General features: G+C 51.6%; 7 non-coding genes across 7 annotated transcripts; all 7 read right to left on the bottom strand.

Annotated features, from left to right (window-relative positions):
• Positions 1 to 5,389: 5,389 nt before the first annotated feature.
• On the bottom strand, positions 5,390 to 5,461 carry TRNAD-GUC (transfer RNA aspartic acid (anticodon GUC)). The gene has a single exon. It is a non-coding gene; the product is annotated as a tRNA-Asp (tRNA).
• A 2,838-nt stretch (positions 5,462 to 8,299) lies between these two features.
• TRNAD-GUC (transfer RNA aspartic acid (anticodon GUC)) lies at positions 8,300 to 8,371 on the bottom strand. The gene has a single exon. It is a non-coding gene; the product is annotated as a tRNA-Asp (tRNA).
• A 1,396-nt stretch (positions 8,372 to 9,767) lies between these two features.
• On the bottom strand, positions 9,768 to 9,839 carry TRNAD-GUC (transfer RNA aspartic acid (anticodon GUC)). The gene has a single exon. It is a non-coding gene; the product is annotated as a tRNA-Asp (tRNA).
• Positions 9,840 to 11,236: 1,397 nt separating this feature from the next.
• On the bottom strand, positions 11,237 to 11,308 carry TRNAD-GUC (transfer RNA aspartic acid (anticodon GUC)). Its single transcript has one exon. It is a non-coding gene; the product is annotated as a tRNA-Asp (tRNA).
• Positions 11,309 to 12,704: 1,396 nt separating this feature from the next.
• Positions 12,705 to 12,776, bottom strand: TRNAD-GUC (transfer RNA aspartic acid (anticodon GUC)). Its single transcript has one exon. It is a non-coding gene; the product is annotated as a tRNA-Asp (tRNA).
• A 4,299-nt stretch (positions 12,777 to 17,075) lies between these two features.
• Positions 17,076 to 17,147, bottom strand: TRNAD-GUC (transfer RNA aspartic acid (anticodon GUC)). The gene has a single exon. It is a non-coding gene; the product is annotated as a tRNA-Asp (tRNA).
• A 1,396-nt stretch (positions 17,148 to 18,543) lies between these two features.
• Positions 18,544 to 18,615, bottom strand: TRNAD-GUC (transfer RNA aspartic acid (anticodon GUC)). The gene has a single exon. It is a non-coding gene; the product is annotated as a tRNA-Asp (tRNA).
• Positions 18,616 to 22,551: the final 3,936 nt, after the last annotated feature.

Below are 22,551 nucleotides of genomic sequence, written 5' to 3'. Positions count from 1 at the left end.
TGCCCCCATCTCCCACCTTGCCTCATGGTCTCCCCTCCTCTGCGCACCTGACAGTTTGCCTGCCCTTCCACTGCCTGTCTCCAGACTTTCCAAGGAGAAAAGGCAAAGCACTAAAGCGGGCCGGGCAACGGGTCAAGTTCCGCTTTCGGCAACTAGCAGGGAGGTAGCGTGGCCGAGCGGTCTAAGGCGCTGGATTAAGGCTCCAGTCTCTTCGGAGGCGTGGGTTCAAATCCCACCGCTGCCACTTTTCCTGGCCTTGCATTTTAAAGAAGAACGTAACGTTGACCTCTTCCTTCATTAGTGCCACCTCTGTCGCAATGAGCAAGCGGATGGTATGCCACACCCTGCAGGAAAAAGGTTTCGCTTCTGACGTCTTGCTTTTCTGGACATCCAGTCTCAAGTTTCCCATCTGGAACGGCGCTCCCTGCTGCTTTGTGAAGGCTTGCTGCAAGAGCCTTCGAAACCCAGGAGCTCTTGCGTTGAGCTGTGACGCGTCCTGGGAAGACCTCCCGTTGCAGCGGAATGAGCCCCACTTCCAGGGCGTGCTGGTAGCAAATTTCCCACAGCCCACAGGGAGCAAACGATCCCAGGTGTGATGTATCACCAGGAGAGGCTGAGATGAGAGTAGGGGTTCACGCGTGTGCCCGGACCGAGGTTAATGATGGGATTAGAGCTAGGGTTAGATGCAGGGAAAGAGTGAGAGTTATAATTAGGGATAAAGCTAACAGGTGATCATTACTCGTCATGTAACATGATACAAAGGGTCAGAAGAGGAACTGATTCAGGGTTACAATTTGGACTTCGCAGACAACAGGAGCACTAAATGGTGCTGAGGGGGACTCAATAAAGTGGACCGGCCGCCTAATGTAAGCAATTGTGCACAAATATTGTACGATGACTAGCGTTGCCGGTGCTTTTTTCTTAAAGAGTCAGTTCTTGGCACCCATTCCCTACTTGACTCAGCCTAATCTTCAAGAATATTTGTCAAGAACTAAAAAAAATCCAGAAGAACCCCGGTCTCCCGGGTGACAGGCGGGGATACTGACCACTATACTAACGAGGAGACGTGAGGGCATGAAATGAACAGCTGCTGATGTCTGCACAGCATCCAGCGACCACCTAGCTGGCCTAGGGGGTCTCATTTTCCCCCGTCAAACGGCTTGCCCGATCTAAGGCTAATTTCTTTCTTTTTATCGGCACCAGGCTTAAAACTCAGTTTAAGGCGATAGTTCCGGGCTATGTTTGACTCCAGAGTTGAATCTGTCATCCCGCATTTCCTCAGCAAATCAAGCTACCCATCTCAAGTCTCATGAGCTGAGGACGGCAAAGTCCCTGTGGGCTTAGGACAGTCAAAGAAACCCCTGGGCTGCATGCTAAGCCCCTTTTCGGCTTCACTTTCCGAATCCTGCCCTAGCTTGCGATTAGTTTTTTTCTCACTTCTTGCCCCCATCTCCCACCTTGCCTCATGGTCTCCCCTCCTCTGCGCACCTGACAGTTTGCCTGCCCTTCCACTGCCTGTCTCCAGACTTTCCAAGGAGAAAAGGCAAAGCACTAAAGCGGGCCGGGCAACGGGTCAAGTTCCGCTTTCGGCGACTAGCAGGGAGGTAGCGTGGCCGAGCGGTCTAAGGCGCTGGATTAAGGCTCCAGTCTCTTCGGAGGCGTGGGTTCAAATCCCACCGCTGCCACTTTTCCTGGCCTTGCATTTTAAAGAAGAACGTAACGTTGACCTCTTCCTTCATTAGTGCCACCTCTGTCGCAATGAGCAAGCGGATGGTATGCCACACCCTGCAGGAAAAAGGTTTCGCTTCTGACGTCTTGCTTTTCTGGACATCCAGTCTCAAGTTTCCCATCTGGAACGGCGCTCCCTGCTGCTTTGTGAAGGCTTGCTGCAAGAGCCTTCGAAACCCAGGAGCTCTTGCGTTGAGCTGTGACGCGTCCTGGGAAGACCTCCCGTTGCAGCGGAATGAGCCCCACTTCCAGGGCGTGCTGGTAGCAAATTTCCCACAGCCCACAGGGAGCAAACGATCCCAGGTGTGATGTATCACCAGGAGAGGCTGAGATGAGAGTAGGGGTTCACGCGTGTGCCCGGACCGAGGTTAATGATGGGATTAGAGCTAGGGTTAGATGCAGGGAAAGAGTGAGAGTTATAATTAGGGATAAAGCTAACAGGTGATCATTACTCGTCATGTAACATGATACAAAGGGTCAGAAGAGGAACTGATTCAGGGTTACAATTTGGACTTCGCAGACAACAGGAGCACTAAATGGTGCTGAGGGGGACTCAATAAAGTGGACCGGCCGCCTAATGTAAGCAATTGTGCACAAATATTGTACGATGACTAGCGTTGCCGGTGCTTTTTTCTTAAAGAGTCAGTTCTTGGCACCCATTCCCTACTTGACTCAGCCTAATCTTCAAGAATATTTGTCAAGAACTAAAAAAAATCCAGAAAAGGTTTAACCTCCCCGTCGGGGAATTGAACCCCGGTCTCCCGCGTGACAGGCGGGGATACTGACCATTATACTAACGAGGAGACGTGAGGGCACGAAATGAACAGCTGCTGATGTCTGCACAGCATCCAGCGACCACCTAGATGGCCTAGGGGGTCTCATTTTCCCCCGTCAAACGGCTTGCCCGATCTAAGGCTAATTTCTTTCTTTTTATCGGCACCAGGCTTAAAACTCAGTTTAAGGCGATAGTTCCGGGCTATGTTTGACTCCAGAGTTGAATCTGTCATCCCGCATTTCCTCAGCAAATCAAGCTACCCATCTCAAGTCTCATGAGCTGAGGACGGCAAAGTCCCTGTGGGCTTAGGACAGTCAAAGAAACCCCTGGGCTGCATGCTAAGCCCCTTTTCGGCTTCACTTTCCGAATCCTGCCCTAGCTTGCGATTAGTTTTTTTCTCACTTCTTGCCCCCATCTCCCACCTTGCCTCATGGTCTCCCCTCCTCTGCGCACCTGACAGTTTGCCTGCCCTTCCACTGCCTGTCTCCAGACTTTCCAAGGAGAAAAGGCAAAGCACTAAAGCGGGCCGGGCAACGGGTCAAGTTCCGCTTTCGGCGACTAGCAGGGAGGTAGCGTGGCCGAGCGGTCTAAGGCGCTGGATTAAGGCTCCAGTCTCTTCGGAGGCGTGGGTTCAAATCCCACCGCTGCCACTTTTCCTGGCCTTGCATTTTAAAGAAGAACGTAACGTTGACCTCTTCCTTCATTAGTGCCACCTCTGTCGCAATGAGCAAGCGGATGGTATGCCACACCCTGCAGGAAAAAGGTTTCGCTTCTGACGTCTTGCTTTTCTGGACATCCAGTCTCAAGTTTCCCATCTGGAACGGCGCTCCCTGCTGCTTTGTGAAGGCTTGCTGCAAGAGCCTTCGAAACCCAGGAGCTCTTGCGTTGAGCTGTGACGCGTCCTGGGAAGACCTCCCGTTGCAGCGGAATGAGCCCCACTTCCAGGGCGTGCTGGTAGCAAATTTCCCACAGCCCACAGGGAGCAAACGATCCCAGGTGTGATGTATCACCAGGAGAGGCTGAGATGAGAGTAAGGGTTCACGCGTGTGCCCGGACCGAGGTTAATGATGGGATTAGAGCTAGGGTTAGATGCAGGGAAAGAGTGAGAGTTATAATTAGGGATAAAGCTAACAGGTGATCATTACTCGTCATGTAACATGATACAAAGGGTCAGAAGAGGAACTGATTCAGGGTTACAATTTGGACTTCGCAGACAACAGGAGCACTAAATGGTGCTGAGGGGGACTCAATAAAGTGGACCGGCCGCCTAATGTAAGCAATTGTGCACAAATATTGCACGATGACTAGCGTTGCCGGTGCTTTTTTCTTAAAGAGTCAGTTCTTGGCACCCATTCCCTACTTGACTCAGCCTAATCTTCAAGAATATTTGTCAAGAACTAAAAAAAATCCAGAAGAGGTTTAACCTCCCCGTCGGGGAACCCGGTCTCCCGCGTGACAGGCGGGGATACTGACCACTATACTAACGAGGAGACGTGAGGGCATGAAATGAACAGCTGCTGATGTCTGCACAGCATCCAGCGACCACCTAGCTGGCCTAGGGGGTCTCATTTTCCCCCGTCAAACGGCTTGCCCGATCTAAGGCTAATTTCTTTCTTTTTATCGGCACCAGGCTTAAAACTCAGTTTAAGGCGATAGTTCCGGGCTATGTTTGACTCCAGAGTTGAATCTGTCATCCCGCATTTCCTCAGCAAATCAAGCTACCCATCTCAAGTCTCATGAGCTGAGGACGGCAAAGTCCCTGTGGGCTTAGGACAGTCAAAGAAACCCCTGGGCTGCATGCTAAGCCCCTTTTCGGCTTCACTTTCCGAATCCTGCCCTAGCTTGCGATTAGTTTTTTTCTCACTTCTTGCCCCCATCTCCCACCTTGCCTCATGGTCTCCCCTCCTCTGCGCACCTGACAGTTTGCCTGCCCTTCCACTGCCTGTCTCCAGACTTTCCAAGGAGAAAAGGCAAAGCACTAAAGCGGGCCGGGCAACGGGTCAAGTTCCGCTTTCGGCAACTAGCAGGGAGGTAGCGTGGCCGAGCGGTCTAAGGCGCTGGATTAAGGCTCCAGTCTCTTCGGAGGCGTGGGTTCAAATCCCACCGCTGCCACTTTTCCTGGCCTTGCATTTTAAAGAAGAACGTAACGTTGACCTCTTCCTTCATTAGTGCCACCTCTGTCGCAATGAGCAAGCGGATGGTATGCCACACCCTGCAGGAAAAAGGTTTCGCTTCTGACGTCTTGCTTTTCTGGACATCCAGTCTCAAGTTTCCCATCTGGAACGGCGCTCCCTGCTGCTTTGTGAAGGCTTGCTGCAAGAGCCTTCGAAACCCAGGAGCTCTTGCGTTGAGCTGTGACGCGTCCTGGGAAGACCTCCCGTTGCAGCGGAATGAGCCCCACTTCCAGGGCGTGCTGGTAGCAAATTTCCCACAGCCCACAGGGAGCAAACGATCCCAGGTGTGATGTATCACCAGGAGAGGCTGAGATGAGAGTAGGGGTTCACGCGTGTGCCCGGACCGAGGTTAATGATGGGATTAGAGCTAGGGTTAGATGCAGGGAAAGAGTGAGAGTTATAATTAGGGATAAAGCTAACAGGTGATCATTACTCGTCATGTAACATGATACAAAGGGTCAGAAGAGGAACTGATTCAGGGTTACAATTTGGACTTCGCAGACAACAGGAGCACTAAATGGTGCTGAGGGGGACTCAATAAAGTGGACCGGCCGCCTAATGTAAGCAATTGTGCACAAATATTGTACGATGACTAGCGTTGCCGGTGCTTTTTTCTTAAAGAGTCAGTTCTTGGCACCCATTCCCTACTTGACTCAGCCTAATCTTCAAGAATATTTGTCAAGAACTAAAAAAAATCCAGAAAAGGTTTAACCTCCCCGTCGGGGAATTGAACCCCGGTCTCCCGCGTGACAGGCGGGGATACTGACCACTATACTAACGAGGAGACGTGAGGGCATGAAATGAACAGCTGCTGATGTCTGCACAGCATCCAGCGACCACCTAGCTGGCCTAGGGGGGTCTCATTTTCCCCCGTCAAACGGCTTGCCCGATCTAAGGCTAATTTCTTTCTTTTTATCGGCACCAGGCTTAAAACTCAGTTTAAGGCGATAGTTCCGGGCTATGTTTGACTCCAGAGTTGAATCTGTCATCCCGCATTTCCTCAGCAAATCAAGCTACCCATCTCAAGTCTCATGAGCTGAGGACGGCAAAGTCCCTGTGGGCTTAGGACAGTCAAAGAAACCCCTGGGCTGCATGCTAAGCCCCTTTTCGGCTTCACTTTCCAAATCCTGCCCTAGCTTGCGATTAGTTTTTTTCTCACTTCTTGCCCCCATCTCCCACCTTGCCTCATGGTCTCCCCTCCTCTGCGCACCTGACAGTTTGCCTGCCCTTCCACTGCCTGTCTCCAGACTTTCCAAGGAGAAAAGGCAAAGCACTAAAGCGGGCCGGGCAACGGGTCAAGTTCCGCTTTCGGCAACTAGTAGGGAGGTAGCGTGGCCGAGCGGTATAAGGCGCTGGATTAAGGCTCCAGTCTCTTCGGAGGCGTGGGTTCAAATCCCACCGCTGCCACTTTTCCTGGCCTTGCATTTTAAAGAAGAACGTAACGTTGACCTCTTCCTTCATTAGTGCCACCTCTGTCGCAATGAGCAAGCGGATGGTATGCCACACCCTGCAGGAAAAAGGTTTCGTTTCTGACGTCTTGCTTTTCTGGACATCCAGTCTCAAGTTTCCCATCTGGAACGGCGCTCCCTGCTGCTTTGTGAAGGCTTGCTGCAAGAGCCTTCGAAACCCAGGAGCTCTTGCGTTGAGCTGTGACGCGTCCTGGGAAGACCTCCCGTTGCAGCGGAATGAGCCCCACTTCCAGGGCGTGCTGGTAGCAAATTTCCCACAGCCCACAGGGAGCAAACGATCCCAGGTGTGATGTATCACCAGGAGAGGCTGAGATGAGAGTAGGGGTTCACGCGTGTGCCCGGACCGAGGTTAATGATGGGATTAGAGCTAGGGTTAGATGCAGGGAAAGAGTGAGAGTTATAATTAGGGATAAAGCTAACAGGTGATCATTACTCGTCATGTAACATGATACAAAGGGTCAGAAGAGGAACTGATTCAGGGTTACAATTTGGACTTCGCAGACAACAGGAGCACTAAATGGTGCTGAGGGGGACTCAATAAAGTGGACCGGCCGCCTAATGTAAGCAATTGTGCACAAATATTGTACGATGACTAGCGTTGCCGGTGCTTTTTTCTTAAAGAGTCAGTTCTTGGCACCCATTCCCTACTTGACTCAGCCTAATCTTCAAGAATATTTGTCAAGAACTAAAAAAAATCCAGAAGAACCCCGGTCTCCCGGGTGACAGGCGGGGATACTGACCACTATACTAACGAGGAGACGTGAGGGCATGAAATGAACAGCTGCTGATGTCTGCACAGCATCCAGCGACCACCTAGCTGGCCTAGGGGGTCTCATTTTCCCCCGTCAAACGGCTTGCCCGATCTAAGGCTAATTTCTTTCTTTTTATCGGCACCAGGCTTAAAACTCAGTTTAAGGCGATAGTTCCGGGCTATGTTTGACTCCAGAGTTGAATCTGTCATCCCGCATTTCCTCAGCAAATCAAGCTACCCATCTCAAGTCTCATGAGCTGAGGACGGCAAAGTCCCTGTGGGCTTAGGACAGTCAAAGAAACCCCTGGGCTGCATGCTAAGCCCCTTTTCGGCTTCACTTTCCGAATCCTGCCCTAGCTTGCGATTAGTTTTTTTCTCACTTCTTGCCCCCATCTCCCACCTTGCCTCATGGTCTCCCCTCCTCTGCGCACCTGACAGTTTGCCTGCCCTTCCACTGCCTGTCTCCAGACTTTCCAAGGAGAAAAGGCAAAGCACTAAAGCGGGCCGGGCAACGGGTCAAGTTCCGCTTTCGGCGACTAGCAGGGAGGTAGCGTGGCCGAGCGGTCTAAGGCGCTGGATTAAGGCTCCAGTCTCTTCGGAGGCGTGGGTTCAAATCCCACCGCTGCCACTTTTCCTGGCCTTGCATTTTAAAGAAGAACGTAACGTTGACCTCTTCCTTCATTAGTGCCACCTCTGTCGCAATGAGCAAGCGGATGGTATGCCACACCCTGCAGGAAAAAGGTTTCGCTTCTGACGTCTTGCTTTTCTGGACATCCAGTCTCAAGTTTCCCATCTGGAACGGCGCTCCCTGCTGCTTTGTGAAGGCTTGCTGCAAGAGCCTTCGAAACCCAGGAGCTCTTGCGTTGAGCTGTGACGCGTCCTGGGAAGACCTCCCGTTGCAGCGGAATGAGCCCCACTTCCAGGGCGTGCTGGTAGCAAATTTCCCACAGCCCACAGGGAGCAAACGATCCCAGGTGTGATGTATCACCAGGAGAGGCTGAGATGAGAGTAGGGGTTCACGCGTGTGCCCGGACCGAGGTTAATGATGGGATTAGAGCTAGGGTTAGATGCAGGGAAAGAGTGAGAGTTATAATTAGGGATAAAGCTAACAGGTGATCATTACTCGTCATGTAACATGATACAAAGGGTCAGAAGAGGAACTGATTCAGGGTTACAATTTGGACTTCGCAGACAACAGGAGCACTAAATGGTGCTGAGGGGGACTCAATAAAGTGGACCGGCCGCCTAATGTAAGCAATTGTGCACAAATATTGTACGATGACTAGCGTTGCCGGTGCTTTTTTCTTAAAGAGTCAGTTCTTGGCACCCATTCCCTACTTGACTCAGCCTAATCTTCAAGAATATTTGTCAAGAACTAAAAAAAATCCAGAAGAGGTTTAACCTCCCCGTCGGGGAATTGAACCCCGGTCTCCCGCGTGACAGGCGGGGATACTGACCACTATACTAACGAGGAGACGTGAGGGCATGAAATGAACAGCTGCTGATGTCTGCACAGCATCCAGCGACCACCTAGCTGGCCTAGGGGGTCTCATTTTCCCCCGTCAAACGGCTTGCCCGATCTAAGGCTAATTTCTTTCTTTTTATCGGCACCAGGCTTAAAACTCAGTTTAAGGCGATAGTTCCGGGCTATGTTTGACTCCAGAGTTGAATCTGTCATCCCGCATTTCCTCAGCAAATCAAGCTACCCATCTCAAGTCTCATGAGCTGAGGACGGCAAAGTCCCTGTGGGCTTAGGACAGTCAAAGAAACCCCTGGGCTGCATGCTAAGCCCCTTTTCGGCTTCACTTTCCGAATCCTGCCCTAGCTTGCGATTAGTTTTTTTCTCACTTCTTGCCCCCATCTCCCACCTTGCCTCATGGTCTCCCCTCCTCTGCGCACCTGACAGTTTGCCTGCCCTTCCACTGCCTGTCTCCAGACTTTCCAAGGAGAAAAGGCAAAGCACTAAAGCGGGCCGGGCAACGGGTCAAGTTCCGCTTTCGGTGACTAGCAGGGAGGTAGCGTGGCCGAGCGGTCTAAGGCGCTGGATTAAGGCTCCAGTCTCTTCGGAGGCGTGGGTTCAAATCCCACCGCTGCCACTTTTCCTGGCCTTGCATTTTAAAGAAGAACGTAACGTTGACCTCTTCCTTCATTAGTGCCACCTCTGTCGCAATGAGCAAGCGGATGGTATGCCACACCCTGCAGGAAAAAGGTTTCGCTTCTGACGTCTTGCTTTTCTGGACATCCAGTCTCAAGTTTCCCATCTGGAACGGCGCTCCCTGCTGCTTTGTGAAGGCTTGCTGCAAGAGCCTTCGAAACCCAGGAGCTCTTGCGTTGAGCTGTGACGCGTCCTGGGAAGACCTCCCGTTGCAGCGGAATGAGCCCCACTTCCAGGGCGTGCTGGTAGCAAATTTCCCACAGCCCACAGGGAGCAAACGATCCCAGGTGTGATGTATCACCAGGAGAGGCTGAGATGAGAGTAGGGGTTCACGCGTGTGCCCGGACCGAGGTTAATGATGGGATTAGAGCTAGGGTTAGATGCAGGGAAAGAGTGAGAGTTATAATTAGGGATAAAGCTAACAGGTGATCATTACTCGTCATGTAACATGATACAAAGGGTCAGAAGAGGAACTGATTCAGGGTTACAATTTGGACTTCGCAGACAACAGGAGCACTAAATGGTGCTGAGGGGGACTCAATAAAGTGGACCGGCCGCCTAATGTAAGCAATTGTGCACAAATATTGTACGATGACTAGCGTTGCCGGTGCTTTTTTCTTAAAGAGTCAGTTCTTGGCACCCATTCCCTACTTGACTCAGCCTAATCTTCAAGAATATTTGTCAAGAACTAAAAAAAATCCAGAAAAGGTTTAACCTCCCCGTCGGGGAATTGAACCCCGGTCTCCCGCGTGACAGGCGGGGATACTGACCACTATACTAACGAGGAGACGTGAGGGCATGAAATGAACAGCTGCTGATGTCTGCACAGCATCCAGCGACCACCTAGCTGGCCTAGGGGGGTCTCATTTTCCCCCGTCAAACGGCTTGCCCGATCTAAGGCTAATTTCTTTCTTTTTATCGGCACCAGGCTTAAAACTCAGTTTAAGGCGATAGTTCCGGGCTATGTTTGACTCCAGAGTTCAATCTGTCATCCCGCATTTCCTCAGCAAATCAAGCTACCCATCTCAAGTCTCATGAGCTGAGGACGGCAAAGTCCCTGTGGGCTTAGGACAGTCAAAGAAACCCCTGGGCTGCATGCTAAGCCCCTTTTCGGCTTCACTTTCCAAATCCTGCCCTAGCTTGCGATTAGTTTTTTTCTCACTTCTTGCCCCCATCTCCCACCTTGCCTCATGGTCTCCCCTCCTCTGCGCACCTGACAGTTTGCCTGCCCTTCCACTGCCTGTCTCCAGACTTTCCAAGGAGAAAAGGCAAAGCACTAAAGCGGGCCGGGCAACGGGTCAAGTTCCGCTTTCGGCAACTAGTAGGGAGGTAGCGTGGCCGAGCGGTATAAGGCGCTGGATTAAGGCTCCAGTCTCTTCGGAGGCGTGGGTTCAAATCCCACCGCTGCCACTTTTCCTGGCCTTGCATTTTAAAGAAGAACGTAACGTTGACCTCTTCCTTCATTAGTGCCACCTCTGTCGCAATGAGCAAGCGGATGGTATGCCACACCCTGCAGGAAAAAGGTTTCGTTTCTGACGTCTTGCTTTTCTGGACATCCAGTCTCAAGTTTCCCATCTGGAACGGCGCTCCCTGCTGCTTTGTGAAGGCTTGCTGCAAGAGCCTTCGAAACCCAGGAGCTCTTGCGTTGAGCTGTGACGCGTCCTGGGAAGACCTCCCGTTGCAGCGGAATGAGCCCCACTTCCAGGGCGTGCTGGTAGCAAATTTCCCACAGCCCACAGGGAGCAAACGATCCCAGGTGTGATGTATCACCAGGAGAGGCTGAGATGAGAGTAGGGGTTCACGCGTGTGCCCGGACCGAGGTTAATGATGGGATTAGAGCTAGGGTTAGATGCAGGGAAAGAGTGAGAGTTATAATTAGGGATAAAGCTAACAGGTGATCATTACTCGTCATGTAACATGATACAAAGGGTCAGAAGAGGAACTGATTCAGGGTTACAATTTGGACTTCGCAGACAACAGGAGCACTAAATGGTGCTGAGGGGGACTCAATAAAGTGGACCGGCCGCCTAATGTAAGCAATTGTGCACAAATATTGTACGATGACTAGCGTTGCCGGTGCTTTTTTCTTAAAGAGTCAGTTCTTGGCACCCATTCCCTACTTGACTCAGCCTAATCTTCAAGAATATTTGTCAAGAACTAAAAAAAATCCAGAAAAGGTTTAACCTCCCCGTCGGGGAATTGAACCCCGGTCTCCCGCGTGACAGGCGGGGATACTGACCACTATACTAACGAGGAGACGTGAGGGCACGAAATGAACAGCTGCTGATGTCTGCACAGCATCCAGCGACCACCTAGATGGCCTAGGGGGTCTCATTTTCCCCCGTCAAACGGCTTGCCCGATCTAAGGCTAATTTCTTTCTTTTTATCGGCACCAGGCTTAAAACTCAGTTTAAGGCGATAGTTCCGGGCTATGTTTGACTCCAGAGTTGAATCTGTCATCCCGCATTTCCTCAGCAAATCAAGCTACCCATCTCAAGTCTCATGAGCTGAGGACGGCAAAGTCCCTGTGGGCTTAGGACAGTCAAAGAAACCCCTGGGCTGCATGCTAAGCCCCTTTTCGGCTTCACTTTCCGAATCCTGCCCTAGCTTGCGATTAGTTTTTTTCTCACTTCTTGCCCCCATCTCCCACCTTGCCTCATGGTCTCCCCTCCTCTGCGCACCTGACAGTTTGCCTGCCCTTCCACTGCCTGTCTCCAGACTTTCCAAGGAGAAAAGGCAAAGCACTAAAGCGGGCCGGGCAACGGGTCAAGTTCCGCTTTCGGCGACTAGCAGGGAGGTAGCGTGGCCGAGCGGTCTAAGGCGCTGGATTAAGGCTCCAGTCTCTTCGGAGGCGTGGGTTCAAATCCCACCGCTGCCACTTTTCCTGGCCTTGCATTTTAAAGAAGAACGTAACGTTGACCTCTTCCTTCATTAGTGCCACCTCTGTCGCAATGAGCAAGCGGATGGTATGCCACACCCTGCAGGAAAAAGGTTTCGCTTCTGACGTCTTGCTTTTCTGGACATCCAGTCTCAAGTTTCCCATCTGGAACGGCGCTCCCTGCTGCTTTGTGAAGGCTTGCTGCAAGAGCCTTCGAAACCCAGGAGCTCTTGCGTTGAGCTGTGACGCGTCCTGGGAAGACCTCCCGTTGCAGCGGAATGAGCCCCACTTCCAGGGCGTGCTGGTAGCAAATTTCCCACAGCCCACAGGGAGCAAACGATCCCAGGTGTGATGTATCACCAGGAGAGGCTGAGATGAGAGTAAGGGTTCACGCGTGTGCCCGGACCGAGGTTAATGATGGGATTAGAGCTAGGGTTAGATGCAGGGAAAGAGTGAGAGTTATAATTAGGGATAAAGCTAACAGGTGATCATTACTCGTCATGTAACATGATACAAAGGGTCAGAAGAGGAACTGATTCAGGGTTACAATTTGGACTTCGCAGACAACAGGAGCACTAAATGGTGCTGAGGGGGACTCAATAAAGTGGACCGGCCGCCTAATGTAAGCAATTGTGCACAAATATTGTACGATGACTAGCGTTGCCGGTGCTTTTTTCTTAAAGAGTCAGTTCTTGGCACCCATTCCCTACTTGACTCAGCCTAATCTTCAAGAATATTTGTCAAGAACTAAAAAAAATCCAGAAAAGGTTTAACCTCCCCGTCGGGGAATTGAACCCCGGTCTCCCGCGTGACAGGCGGGGATACTGACCACTATACTAACGAGGAGACGTGAGGGCACGAAATGAACAGCTGCTGATGTCTGCACAGCATCCAGCGACCACCTAGATGGCCTAGGGGGTCTCATTTTCCCCCGTCAAACGGCTTGCCCGATCTAAGGCTAATTTCTTTCTTTTTATCGGCACCAGGCTTAAAACTCAGTTTAAGGCGATAGTTCCGGGCTATGTTTGACTCCAGAGTTGAATCTGTCATCCCGCATTTCCTCAGCAAATCAAGCTACCCATCTCAAGTCTCATGAGCTGAGGACGGCAAAGTCCCTGTGGGCTTAGGACAGTCAAAGAAACCCCTGGGCTGCATGCTAAGCCCCTTTTCGGCTTCACTTTCCGAATCCTGCCCTAGCTTGCGATTAGTTTTTTTCTCACTTCTTGCCCCCATCTCCCACCTTGCCTCATGGTCTCCCCTCCTCTGCGCACCTGACAGTTTGCCTGCCCTTCCACTGCCTGTCTCCAGACTTTCCAAGGAGAAAAGGCAAAGCACTAAAGCGGGCCGGGCAACGGGTCAAGTTCCGCTTTCGGCGACTAGCAGGGAGGTAGCGTGGCCGAGCGGTCTAAGGCGCTGGATTAAGGCTCCAGTCTCTTCGGAGGCGTGGGTTCAAATCCCACCGCTGCCACTTTTCCTGGCCTTGCATTTTAAAGAAGAACGTAACGTTGACCTCTTCCTTCATTAGTGCCACCTCTGTCGCAATGAGCAAGCGGATGGTATGCCACACCCTGCAGGAAAAAGGTTTCGCTTCTGACGTCTTGCTTTTCTGGACATCCAGTCTCAAGTTTCCCATCTGGAACGGCGCTCCCTGCTGCTTTGTGAAGGCTTGCTGCAAGAGCCTTCGAAACCCAGGAGCTCTTGCGTTGAGCTGTGACGCGTCCTGGGAAGACCTCCCGTTGCAGCGGAATGAGCCCCACTTCCAGGGCGTGCTGGTAGCAAATTTCCCACAGCCCACAGGGAGCAAACGATCCCAGGTGTGATGTATCACCAGGAGAGGCTGAGATGAGAGTAAGGGTTCACGCGTGTGCCCGGACCGAGGTTAATGATGGGATTAGAGCTAGGGTTAGATGCAGGGAAAGAGTGAGAGTTATAATTAGGGATAAAGCTAACAGGTGATCATTACTCGTCATGTAACATGATACAAAGGGTCAGAAGAGGAACTGATTCAGGGTTACAATTTGGACTTCGCAGACAACAGGAGCACTAAATGGTGCTGAGGGGGACTCAATAAAGTGGACCGGCCGCCTAATGTAAGCAATTGTGCACAAATATTGCACGATGACTAGCGTTGCCGGTGCTTTTTTCTTAAAGAGTCAGTTCTTGGCACCCATTCCCTACTTGACTCAGCCTAATCTTCAAGAATATTTGTCAAGAACTAAAAAAAATCCAGAAGAGGTTTAACCTCCCCGTCAGGGAACCCGGTCTCCCGCGTGACAGGCGGGGATACTGACCACTATACTAACGAGGAGACGTGAGGGCATGAAATGAACAGCTGCTGATGTCTGCACAGCATCCAGCGACCACCTAGCTGGCCTAGGGGGTCTCATTTTCCCCCGTCAAACGGCTTGCCCGATCTAAGGCTAATTTCTTTCTTTTTATCGGCACCAGGCTTAAAACTCAGTTTAAGGCGATAGTTCCGGGCTATGTTTGACTCCAGAGTTGAATCTGTCATCCCGCATTTCCTCAGCAAATCAAGCTACCCATCTCAAGTCTCATGAGCTGAGGACGGCAAAGTCCCTGTGGGCTTAGGACAGTCAAAGAAACCCCTGGGCTGCATGCTAAGCCCCTTTTCGGCTTCACTTTCCGAATCCTGCCCTAGCTTGCGATTAGTTTTTTTCTCACTTCTTGCCCCCATCTCCCACCTTGCCTCATGGTCTCCCCTCCTCTGCGCACCTGACAGTTTGCCTGCCCTTCCACTGCCTGTCTCCAGACTTTCCAAGGAGAAAAGGCAAAGCACTAAAGCGGGCCGGGCAACGGGTCAAGTTCCGCTTTCGGCAACTAGCAGGGAGGTAGCGTGGCCGAGCGGTCTAAGGCGCTGGATTAAGGCTCCAGTCTCTTCGGAGGCGTGGGTTCAAATCCCACCGCTGCCACTTTTCCTGGCCTTGCATTTTAAAGAAGAACGTAACGTTGACCTCTTCCTTCATTAGTGCCACCTCTGTCGCAATGAGCAAGCGGATGGTATGCCACACCCTGCAGGAAAAAGGTTTCGCTTCTGACGTCTTGCTTTTCTGGACATCCAGTCTCAAGTTTCCCATCTGGAACGGCGCTCCCTGCTGCTTTGTGAAGGCTTGCTGCAAGAGCCTTCGAAACCCAGGAGCTCTTGCGTTGAGCTGTGACGCGTCCTGGGAAGACCTCCCGTTGCAGCGGAATGAGCCCCACTTCCAGGGCGTGCTGGTAGCAAATTTCCCACAGCCCACAGGGAGCAAACGATCCCAGGTGTGATGTATCACCAGGAGAGGCTGAGATGAGAGTAGGGGTTCACGCGTGTGCCCGGACCGAGGTTAATGATGGGATTAGAGCTAGGGTTAGATGCAGGGAAAGAGTGAGAGTTATAATTAGGGATAAAGCTAACAGGTGATCATTACTCGTCATGTAACATGATACAAAGGGTCAGAAGAGGAACTGATTCAGGGTTACAATTTGGACTTCGCAGACAACAGGAGCACTAAATGGTGCTGAGGGGGACTCAATAAAGTGGACCGGCCGCCTAATGTAAGCAATTGTGCACAAATATTGTACGATGACTAGCGTTGCCGGTGCTTTTTTCTTAAAGAGTCAGTTCTTGGCACCCATTCCCTACTTGACTCAGCCTAATCTTCAAGAATATTTGTCAAGAACTAAAAAAAATCCAGAAGAACCCCGGTCTCCCGGGTGACAGGCGGGGATACTGACCACTATACTAACGAGGAGACGTGAGGGCATGAAATGAACAGCTGCTGATGTCTGCACAGCATCCAGCGACCACCTAGCTGGCCTAGGGGGTCTCATTTTCCCCCGTCAAACGGCTTGCCCGATCTAAGGCTAATTTCTTTCTTTTTATCGGCACCAGGCTTAAAACTCAGTTTAAGGCGATAGTTCCGGGCTATGTTTGACTCCAGAGTTGAATCTGTCATCCCGCATTTCCTCAGCAAATCAAGCTACCCATCTCAAGTCTCATGAGCTGAGGACGGCAAAGTCCCTGTGGGCTTAGGACAGTCAAAGAAACCCCTGGGCTGCATGCTAAGCCCCTTTTCGGCTTCACTTTCCGAATCCTGCCCTAGCTTGCGATTAGTTTTTTTCTCACTTCTTGCCCCCATCTCCCACCTTGCCTCATGGTCTCCCCTCCTCTGCGCACCTGACAGTTTGCCTGCCCTTCCACTGCCTGTCTCCAGACTTTCCAAGGAGAAAAGGCAAAGCACTAAAGCGGGCCGGGCAACGGGTCAAGTTCCGCTTTCGGCGACTAGCAGGGAGGTAGCGTGGCCGAGCGGTCTAAGGCGCTGGATTAAGGCTCCAGTCTCTTCGGAGGCGTGGGTTCAAATCCCACCGCTGCCACTTTTCCTGGCCTTGCATTTTAAAGAAGAACGTAACGTTGACCTCTTCCTTCATTAGTGCCACCTCTGTCGCAATGAGCAAGCGGATGGTATGCCACACCCTGCAGGAAAAAGGTTTCGCTTCTGACGTCTTGCTTTTCTGGACATCCAGTCTCAAGTTTCCCATCTGGAACGGCGCTCCCTGCTGCTTTGTGAAGGCTTGCTGCAAGAGCCTTCGAAACCCAGGAGCTCTTGCGTTGAGCTGTGACGCGTCCTGGGAAGACCTCCCGTTGCAGCGGAATGAGCCCCACTTCCAGGGCGTGCTGGTAGCAAATTTCCCACAGCCCACAGGGAGCAAACGATCCCAGGTGTGATGTATCACCAGGAGAGGCTGAGATGAGAGTAGGGGTTCACGCGTGTGCCCGGACCGAGGTTAATGATGGGATTAGAGCTAGGGTTAGATGCAGGGAAAGAGTGAGAGTTATAATTAGGGATAAAGCTAACAGGTGATCATTACTCGTCATGTAACATGATACAAAGGGTCAGAAGAGGAACTGATTCAGGGTTACAATTTGGACTTCGCAGACAACAGGAGCACTAAATGGTGCTGAGGGGGACTCAATAAAGTGGACCGGCCGCCTAATGTAAGCAATTGTGCACAAATATTGTACGATGACTAGCGTTGCCGGTGCTTTTTTCTTAAAGAGTCAGTTCTTGGCACCCATTCCCTACTTGACTCAGCCTAATCTTCAAGAATATTTGTCAAGAACTAAAAAAAATCCAGAAGAGGTTTAACCTCCCCGTCGGGGAATTGAACCCCGGTCTCCCGCGTGACAGGCGGGGATACTGACCACTATACTAACGAGGAGACGTGAGGGCATGAAATGAACAGCTGCTGATGTCTGCACAGCATCCAGCGACCACCTAGCTGGCCTAGGGGGTCTCATTTTCCCCCGTCAAACGGCTTGCCCGATCTAAGGCTAATTTCTTTCTTTTTATCGGCACCAGGCTTAAAACTCAGTTTAAGGCGATAGTTCCGGGCTATGTTTGACTCCAGAGTTGAATCTGTCATCCCGCATTTCCTCAGCAAATCAAGCTACCCATCTCAAGTCTCATGAGCTGAGGACGGCAAAGTCCCTGTGGGCTTAGGACAGTCAAAGAAACCCCTGGGCTGCATGCTAAGCCCCTTTTCGGCTTCACTTTCCGAATCCTGCCCTAGCTTGCGATTAGTTTTTTTCTCACTTCTTGCCCCCATCTCCCACCTTGCCTCATGGTCTCCCCTCCTCTGCGCACCTGACAGTTTGCCTGCCCTTCCACTGCCTGTCTCCAGACTTTCCAAGGAGAAAAGGCAAAGCACTAAAGCGGGCCGGGCAACGGGTCAAGTTCCGCTTTCGGCGACTAGCAGGGAGGTAGCGTGGCCGAGCGGTCTAAGGCGCTGGATTAAGGCTCCAGTCTCTTCGGAGGCGTGGGTTCAAATCCCACCGCTGCCACTTTTCCTGGCCTTGCATTTTAAAGAAGAACGTAACGTTGACCTCTTCCTTCATTAGTGCCACCTCTGTCGCAATGAGCAAGCGGATGGTATGCCACACCCTGCAGGAAAAAGGTTTCGCTTCTGACGTCTTGCTTTTCTGGACATCCAGTCTCAAGTTTCCCATCTGGAACGGCGCTCCCTGCTGCTTTGTGAAGGCTTGCTGCAAGAGCCTTCGAAACCCAGGAGCTCTTGCGTTGAGCTGTGACGCGTCCTGGGAAGACCTCCCGTTGCAGCGGAATGAGCCCCACTTCCAGGGCGTGCTGGTAGCAAATTTCCCACAGCCCACAGGGAGCAAACGATCCCAGGTGTGATGTATCACCAGGAGAGGCTGAGATGAGAGTAGGGGTTCACGCGTGTGCCCGGACCGAGGTTAATGATGGGATTAGAGCTAGGGTTAGATGCAGGGAAAGAGTGAGAGTTATAATTAGGGATAAAGCTAACAGGTGATCATTACTCGTCATGTAACATGATACAAAGGGTCAGAAGAGGAACTGATTCAGGGTTACAATTTGGACTTCGCAGACAACAGGAGCACTAAATGGTGCTGAGGGGGACTCAATAAAGTGGACCGGCCGCCTAATGTAAGCAATTGTGCACAAATATTGTACGATGACTAGCGTTGCCGGTGCTTTTTTCTTAAAGAGTCAGTTCTTGGCACCCATTCCCTACTTGACTCAGCCTAATCTTCAAGAATATTTGTCAAGAACTAAAAAAAATCCAGAAAAGGTTTAACCTCCCCGTCGGGGAATTGAACCCCGGTCTCCCGCGTGACAGGCGGGGATACTGACCACTATACTAACGAGGAGACGTGAGGGCATGAAATGAACAGCTGCTGATGTCTGCACAGCATCCAGCGACCACCTAGCTGGCCTAGGGGGGTCTCATTTTCCCCCGTCAAACGGCTTGCCCGATCTAAGGCTAATTTCTTTCTTTTTATCGGCACCAGGCTTAAAACTCAGTTTAAGGCGATAGTTCCGGGCTATGTTTGACTCCAGAGTTGAATCTGTCATCCCGCATTTCCTCAGCAAATCAAGCTACCCATCTCAAGTCTCATGAGCTGAGGACGGCAAAGTCCCTGTGGGCTTAGGACAGTCAAAGAAACCCCTGGGCTGCATGCTAAGCCCCTTTTCGGCTTCACTTTCCAAATCCTGCCCTAGCTTGCGATTAGTTTTTTTCTCACTTCTTGCCCCCATCTCCCACCTTGCCTCATGGTCTCCCCTCCTCTGCGCACCTGACAGTTTGCCTGCCCTTCCACTGCCTGTCTCCAGACTTTCCAAGGAGAAAAGGCAAAGCACTAAAGCGGGCCGGGCAACGGGTCAAGTTCCGCTTTCGGCAACTAGTAGGGAGGTAGCGTGGCCGAGCGGTATAAGGCGCTGGATTAAGGCTCCAGTCTCTTCGGAGGCGTGGGTTCAAATCCCACCGCTGCCACTTTTCCTGGCCTTGCATTTTAAAGAAGAACGTAACGTTGACCTCTTCCTTCATTAGTGCCACCTCTGTCGCAATGAGCAAGCGGATGGTATGCCACACCCTGCAGGAAAAAGGTTTCGCTTCTGACGTCTTGCTTTTCTGGACATCCAGTCTCAAGTTTCCCATCTGGAACGGCGCTCCCTGCTGCTTTGTGAAGGCTTGCTGCAAGAGCCTTCGAAACCCAGGAGCTCTTGCGTTGAGCTGTGACGCGTCCTGGGAAGACCTCCCGTTGCAGCGGAATGAGCCCCACTTCCAGGGCGTGCTGGTAGCAAATTTCCCACAGCCCACAGGGAGCAAACGATCCCAGGTGTGATGTATCACCAGGAGAGGCTGAGATGAGAGTAAGGGTTCACGCGTGTGCCCGGACCGAGGTTAATGATGGGATTAGAGCTAGGGTTAGATGCAGGGAAAGAGTGAGAGTTATAATTAGGGATAAAGCTAACAGGTGATCATTACTCGTCATGTAACATGATACAAAGGGTCAGAAGAGGAACTGATTCAGGGTTACAATTTGGACTTCGCAGACAACAGGAGCACTAAATGGTGCTGAGGGGGACTCAATAAAGTGGACCGGCCGCCTAATGTAAGCAATTGTGCACAAATATTGTACGATGACTAGCGTTGCCGGTGCTTTTTTCTTAAAGAGTCAGTTCTTGGCACCCATTCCCTACTTGACTCAGCCTAATCTTCAAGAATATTTGTCAAGAACTAAAAAAAATCCAGAAAAGGTTTAACCTCCCCGTCGGGGAATTGAACCCCGGTCTCCCGCGTGACAGGCGGGGATACTGACCATTATACTAACGAGGAGACGTGAGGGCACGAAATGAACAGCTGCTGATGTCTGCACAGCATCCAGCGACCACCTAGATGGCCTAGGGGGTCTCATTTTCCCCCGTCAAACGGCTTGCCCGATCTAAGGCTAATTTCTTTCTTTTTATCGGCACCAGGCTTAAAACTCAGTTTAAGGCGATAGTTCCGGGCTATGTTTGACTCCAGAGTTGAATCTGTCATCCCGCATTTCCTCAGCAAATCAAGCTACCCATCTCAAGTCTCATGAGCTGAGGACGGCAAAGTCCCTGTGGGCTTAGGACAGTCAAAGAAACCCCTGGGCTGCATGCTAAGCCCCTTTTCGGCTTCACTTTCCGAATCCTGCCCTAGCTTGCGATTAGTTTTTTTCTCACTTCTTGCCCCCATCTCCCACCTTGCCTCATGGTCTCCCCTCCTCTGCGCACCTGACAGTTTGCCTGCCCTTCCACTGCCTGTCTCCAGACTTTCCAAGGAGAAAAGGCAAAGCACTAAAGCGGGCCGGGCAACGGGTCAAGTTCCGCTTTCGGCGACTAGCAGGGAGGTAGCGTGGCCGAGCGGTCTAAGGCGCTGGATTAAGGCTCCAGTCTCTTCGGAGGCGTGGGTTCAAATCCCACCGCTGCCACTTTTCCTGGCCTTGCATTTTAAAGAAGAACGTAACGTTGACCTCTTCCTTCATTAGTGCCACCTCTGTCGCAATGAGCAAGCGGATGGTATGCCACACCCTGCAGGAAAAAGGTTTCGCTTCTGACGTCTTGCTTTTCTGGACATCCAGTCTCAAGTTTCCCATCTGGAACGGCGCTCCCTGCTGCTTTGTGAAGGCTTGCTGCAAGAGCCTTCGAAACCCAGGAGCTCTTGCGTTGAGCTGTGACGCGTCCTGGGAAGACCTCCCGTTGCAGCGGAATGAGCCCCACTTCCAGGGCGTGCTGGTAGCAAATTTCCCACAGCCCACAGGGAGCAAACGATCCCAGGTGTGATGTATCACCAGGAGAGGCTGAGATGAGAGTAAGGGTTCACGCGTGTGCCCGGACCGAGGTTAATGATGGGATTAGAGCTAGGGTTAGATGCAGGGAAAGAGTGAGAGTTATAATTAGGGATAAAGCTAACAGGTGATCATTACTCGTCATGTAACATGATACAAAGGGTCAGAAGAGGAACTGATTCAGGGTTACAATTTGGACTTCGCAGACAACAGGAGCACTAAATGGTGCTGAGGGGGACTCAATAAAGTGGACCGGCCGCCTAATGTAAGCAATTGTGCACAAATATTGCACGATGACTAGCGTTGCCGGTGCTTTTTTCTTAAAGAGTCAGTTCTTGGCACCCATTCCCTACTTGACTCAGCCTAATCTTCAAGAATATTTGTCAAGAACTAAAAAAAATCCAGAAGAGGTTTAACCTCCCCGTCGGGGAACCCGGTCTCCCGCGTGACAGGCGGGGATACTGACCACTATACTAACGAGGAGACGTGAGGGCATGAAATGAACAGCTGCTGATGTCTGCACAGCATCCAGCGACCACCTAGCTGGCCTAGGGGGTCTCATTTTCCCCCGTCAAACGGCTTGCCCGATCTAAGGCTAATTTCTTTCTTTTTATCGGCACCAGGCTTAAAACTCAGTTTAAGGCGATAGTTCCGGGCTATGTTTGACTCCAGAGTTGAATCTGTCATCCCGCATTTCCTCAGCAAATCAAGCTACCCATCTCAAGTCTCATGAGCTGAGGACGGCAAAGTCCCTGTGGGCTTAGGACAGTCAAAGAAACCCCTGGGCTGCATGCTAAGCCCCTTTTCGGCTTCACTTTCCGAATCCTGCCCTAGCTTGCGATTAGTTTTTTTCTCACTTCTTGCCCCCATCTCCCACCTTGCCTCATGGTCTCCCCTCCTCTGCGCACCTGACAGTTTGCCTGCCCTTCCACTGCCTGTCTCCAGACTTTCCAAGGAGAAAAGGCAAAGCACTAAAGCGGGCCGGGCAACGGGTCAAGTTCCGCTTTCGGCAACTAGCAGGGAGGTAGCGTGGCCGAGCGGTCTAAGGCGCTGGATTAAGGCTCCAGTCTCTTCGGAGGCGTGGGTTCAAATCCCACCGCTGCCACTTTTCCTGGCCTTGCATTTTAAAGAAGAACGTAACGTTGACCTCTTCCTTCATTAGTGCCACCTCTGTCGCAATGAGCAAGCGGATGGTATGCCACACCCTGCAGGAAAAAGGTTTCGCTTCTGACGTCTTGCTTTTCTGGACATCCAGTCTCAAGTTTCCCATCTGGAACGGCGCTCCCTGCTGCTTTGTGAAGGCTTGCTGCAAGAGCCTTCGAAACCCAGGAGCTCTTGCGTTGAGCTGTGACGCGTCCTGGGAAGACCTCCCGTTGCAGCGGAATGAGCCCCACTTCCAGGGCGTGCTGGTAGCAAATTTCCCACAGCCCACAGGGAGCAAACGATCCCAGGTGTGATGTATCACCAGGAGAGGCTGAGATGAGAGTA

This window comes from Ambystoma mexicanum, chromosome 1p, assembly GCF_040938575.1.
Source record: "Ambystoma mexicanum isolate Mex_15411 chromosome 1p, UKY_AmexF1_1, whole genome shotgun sequence".
Lineage (NCBI taxonomy): Eukaryota > Metazoa > Chordata > Amphibia > Caudata > Ambystomatidae > Ambystoma > Ambystoma mexicanum.
This window is presented reverse-complemented; position numbering and strand designations above follow the sequence as displayed.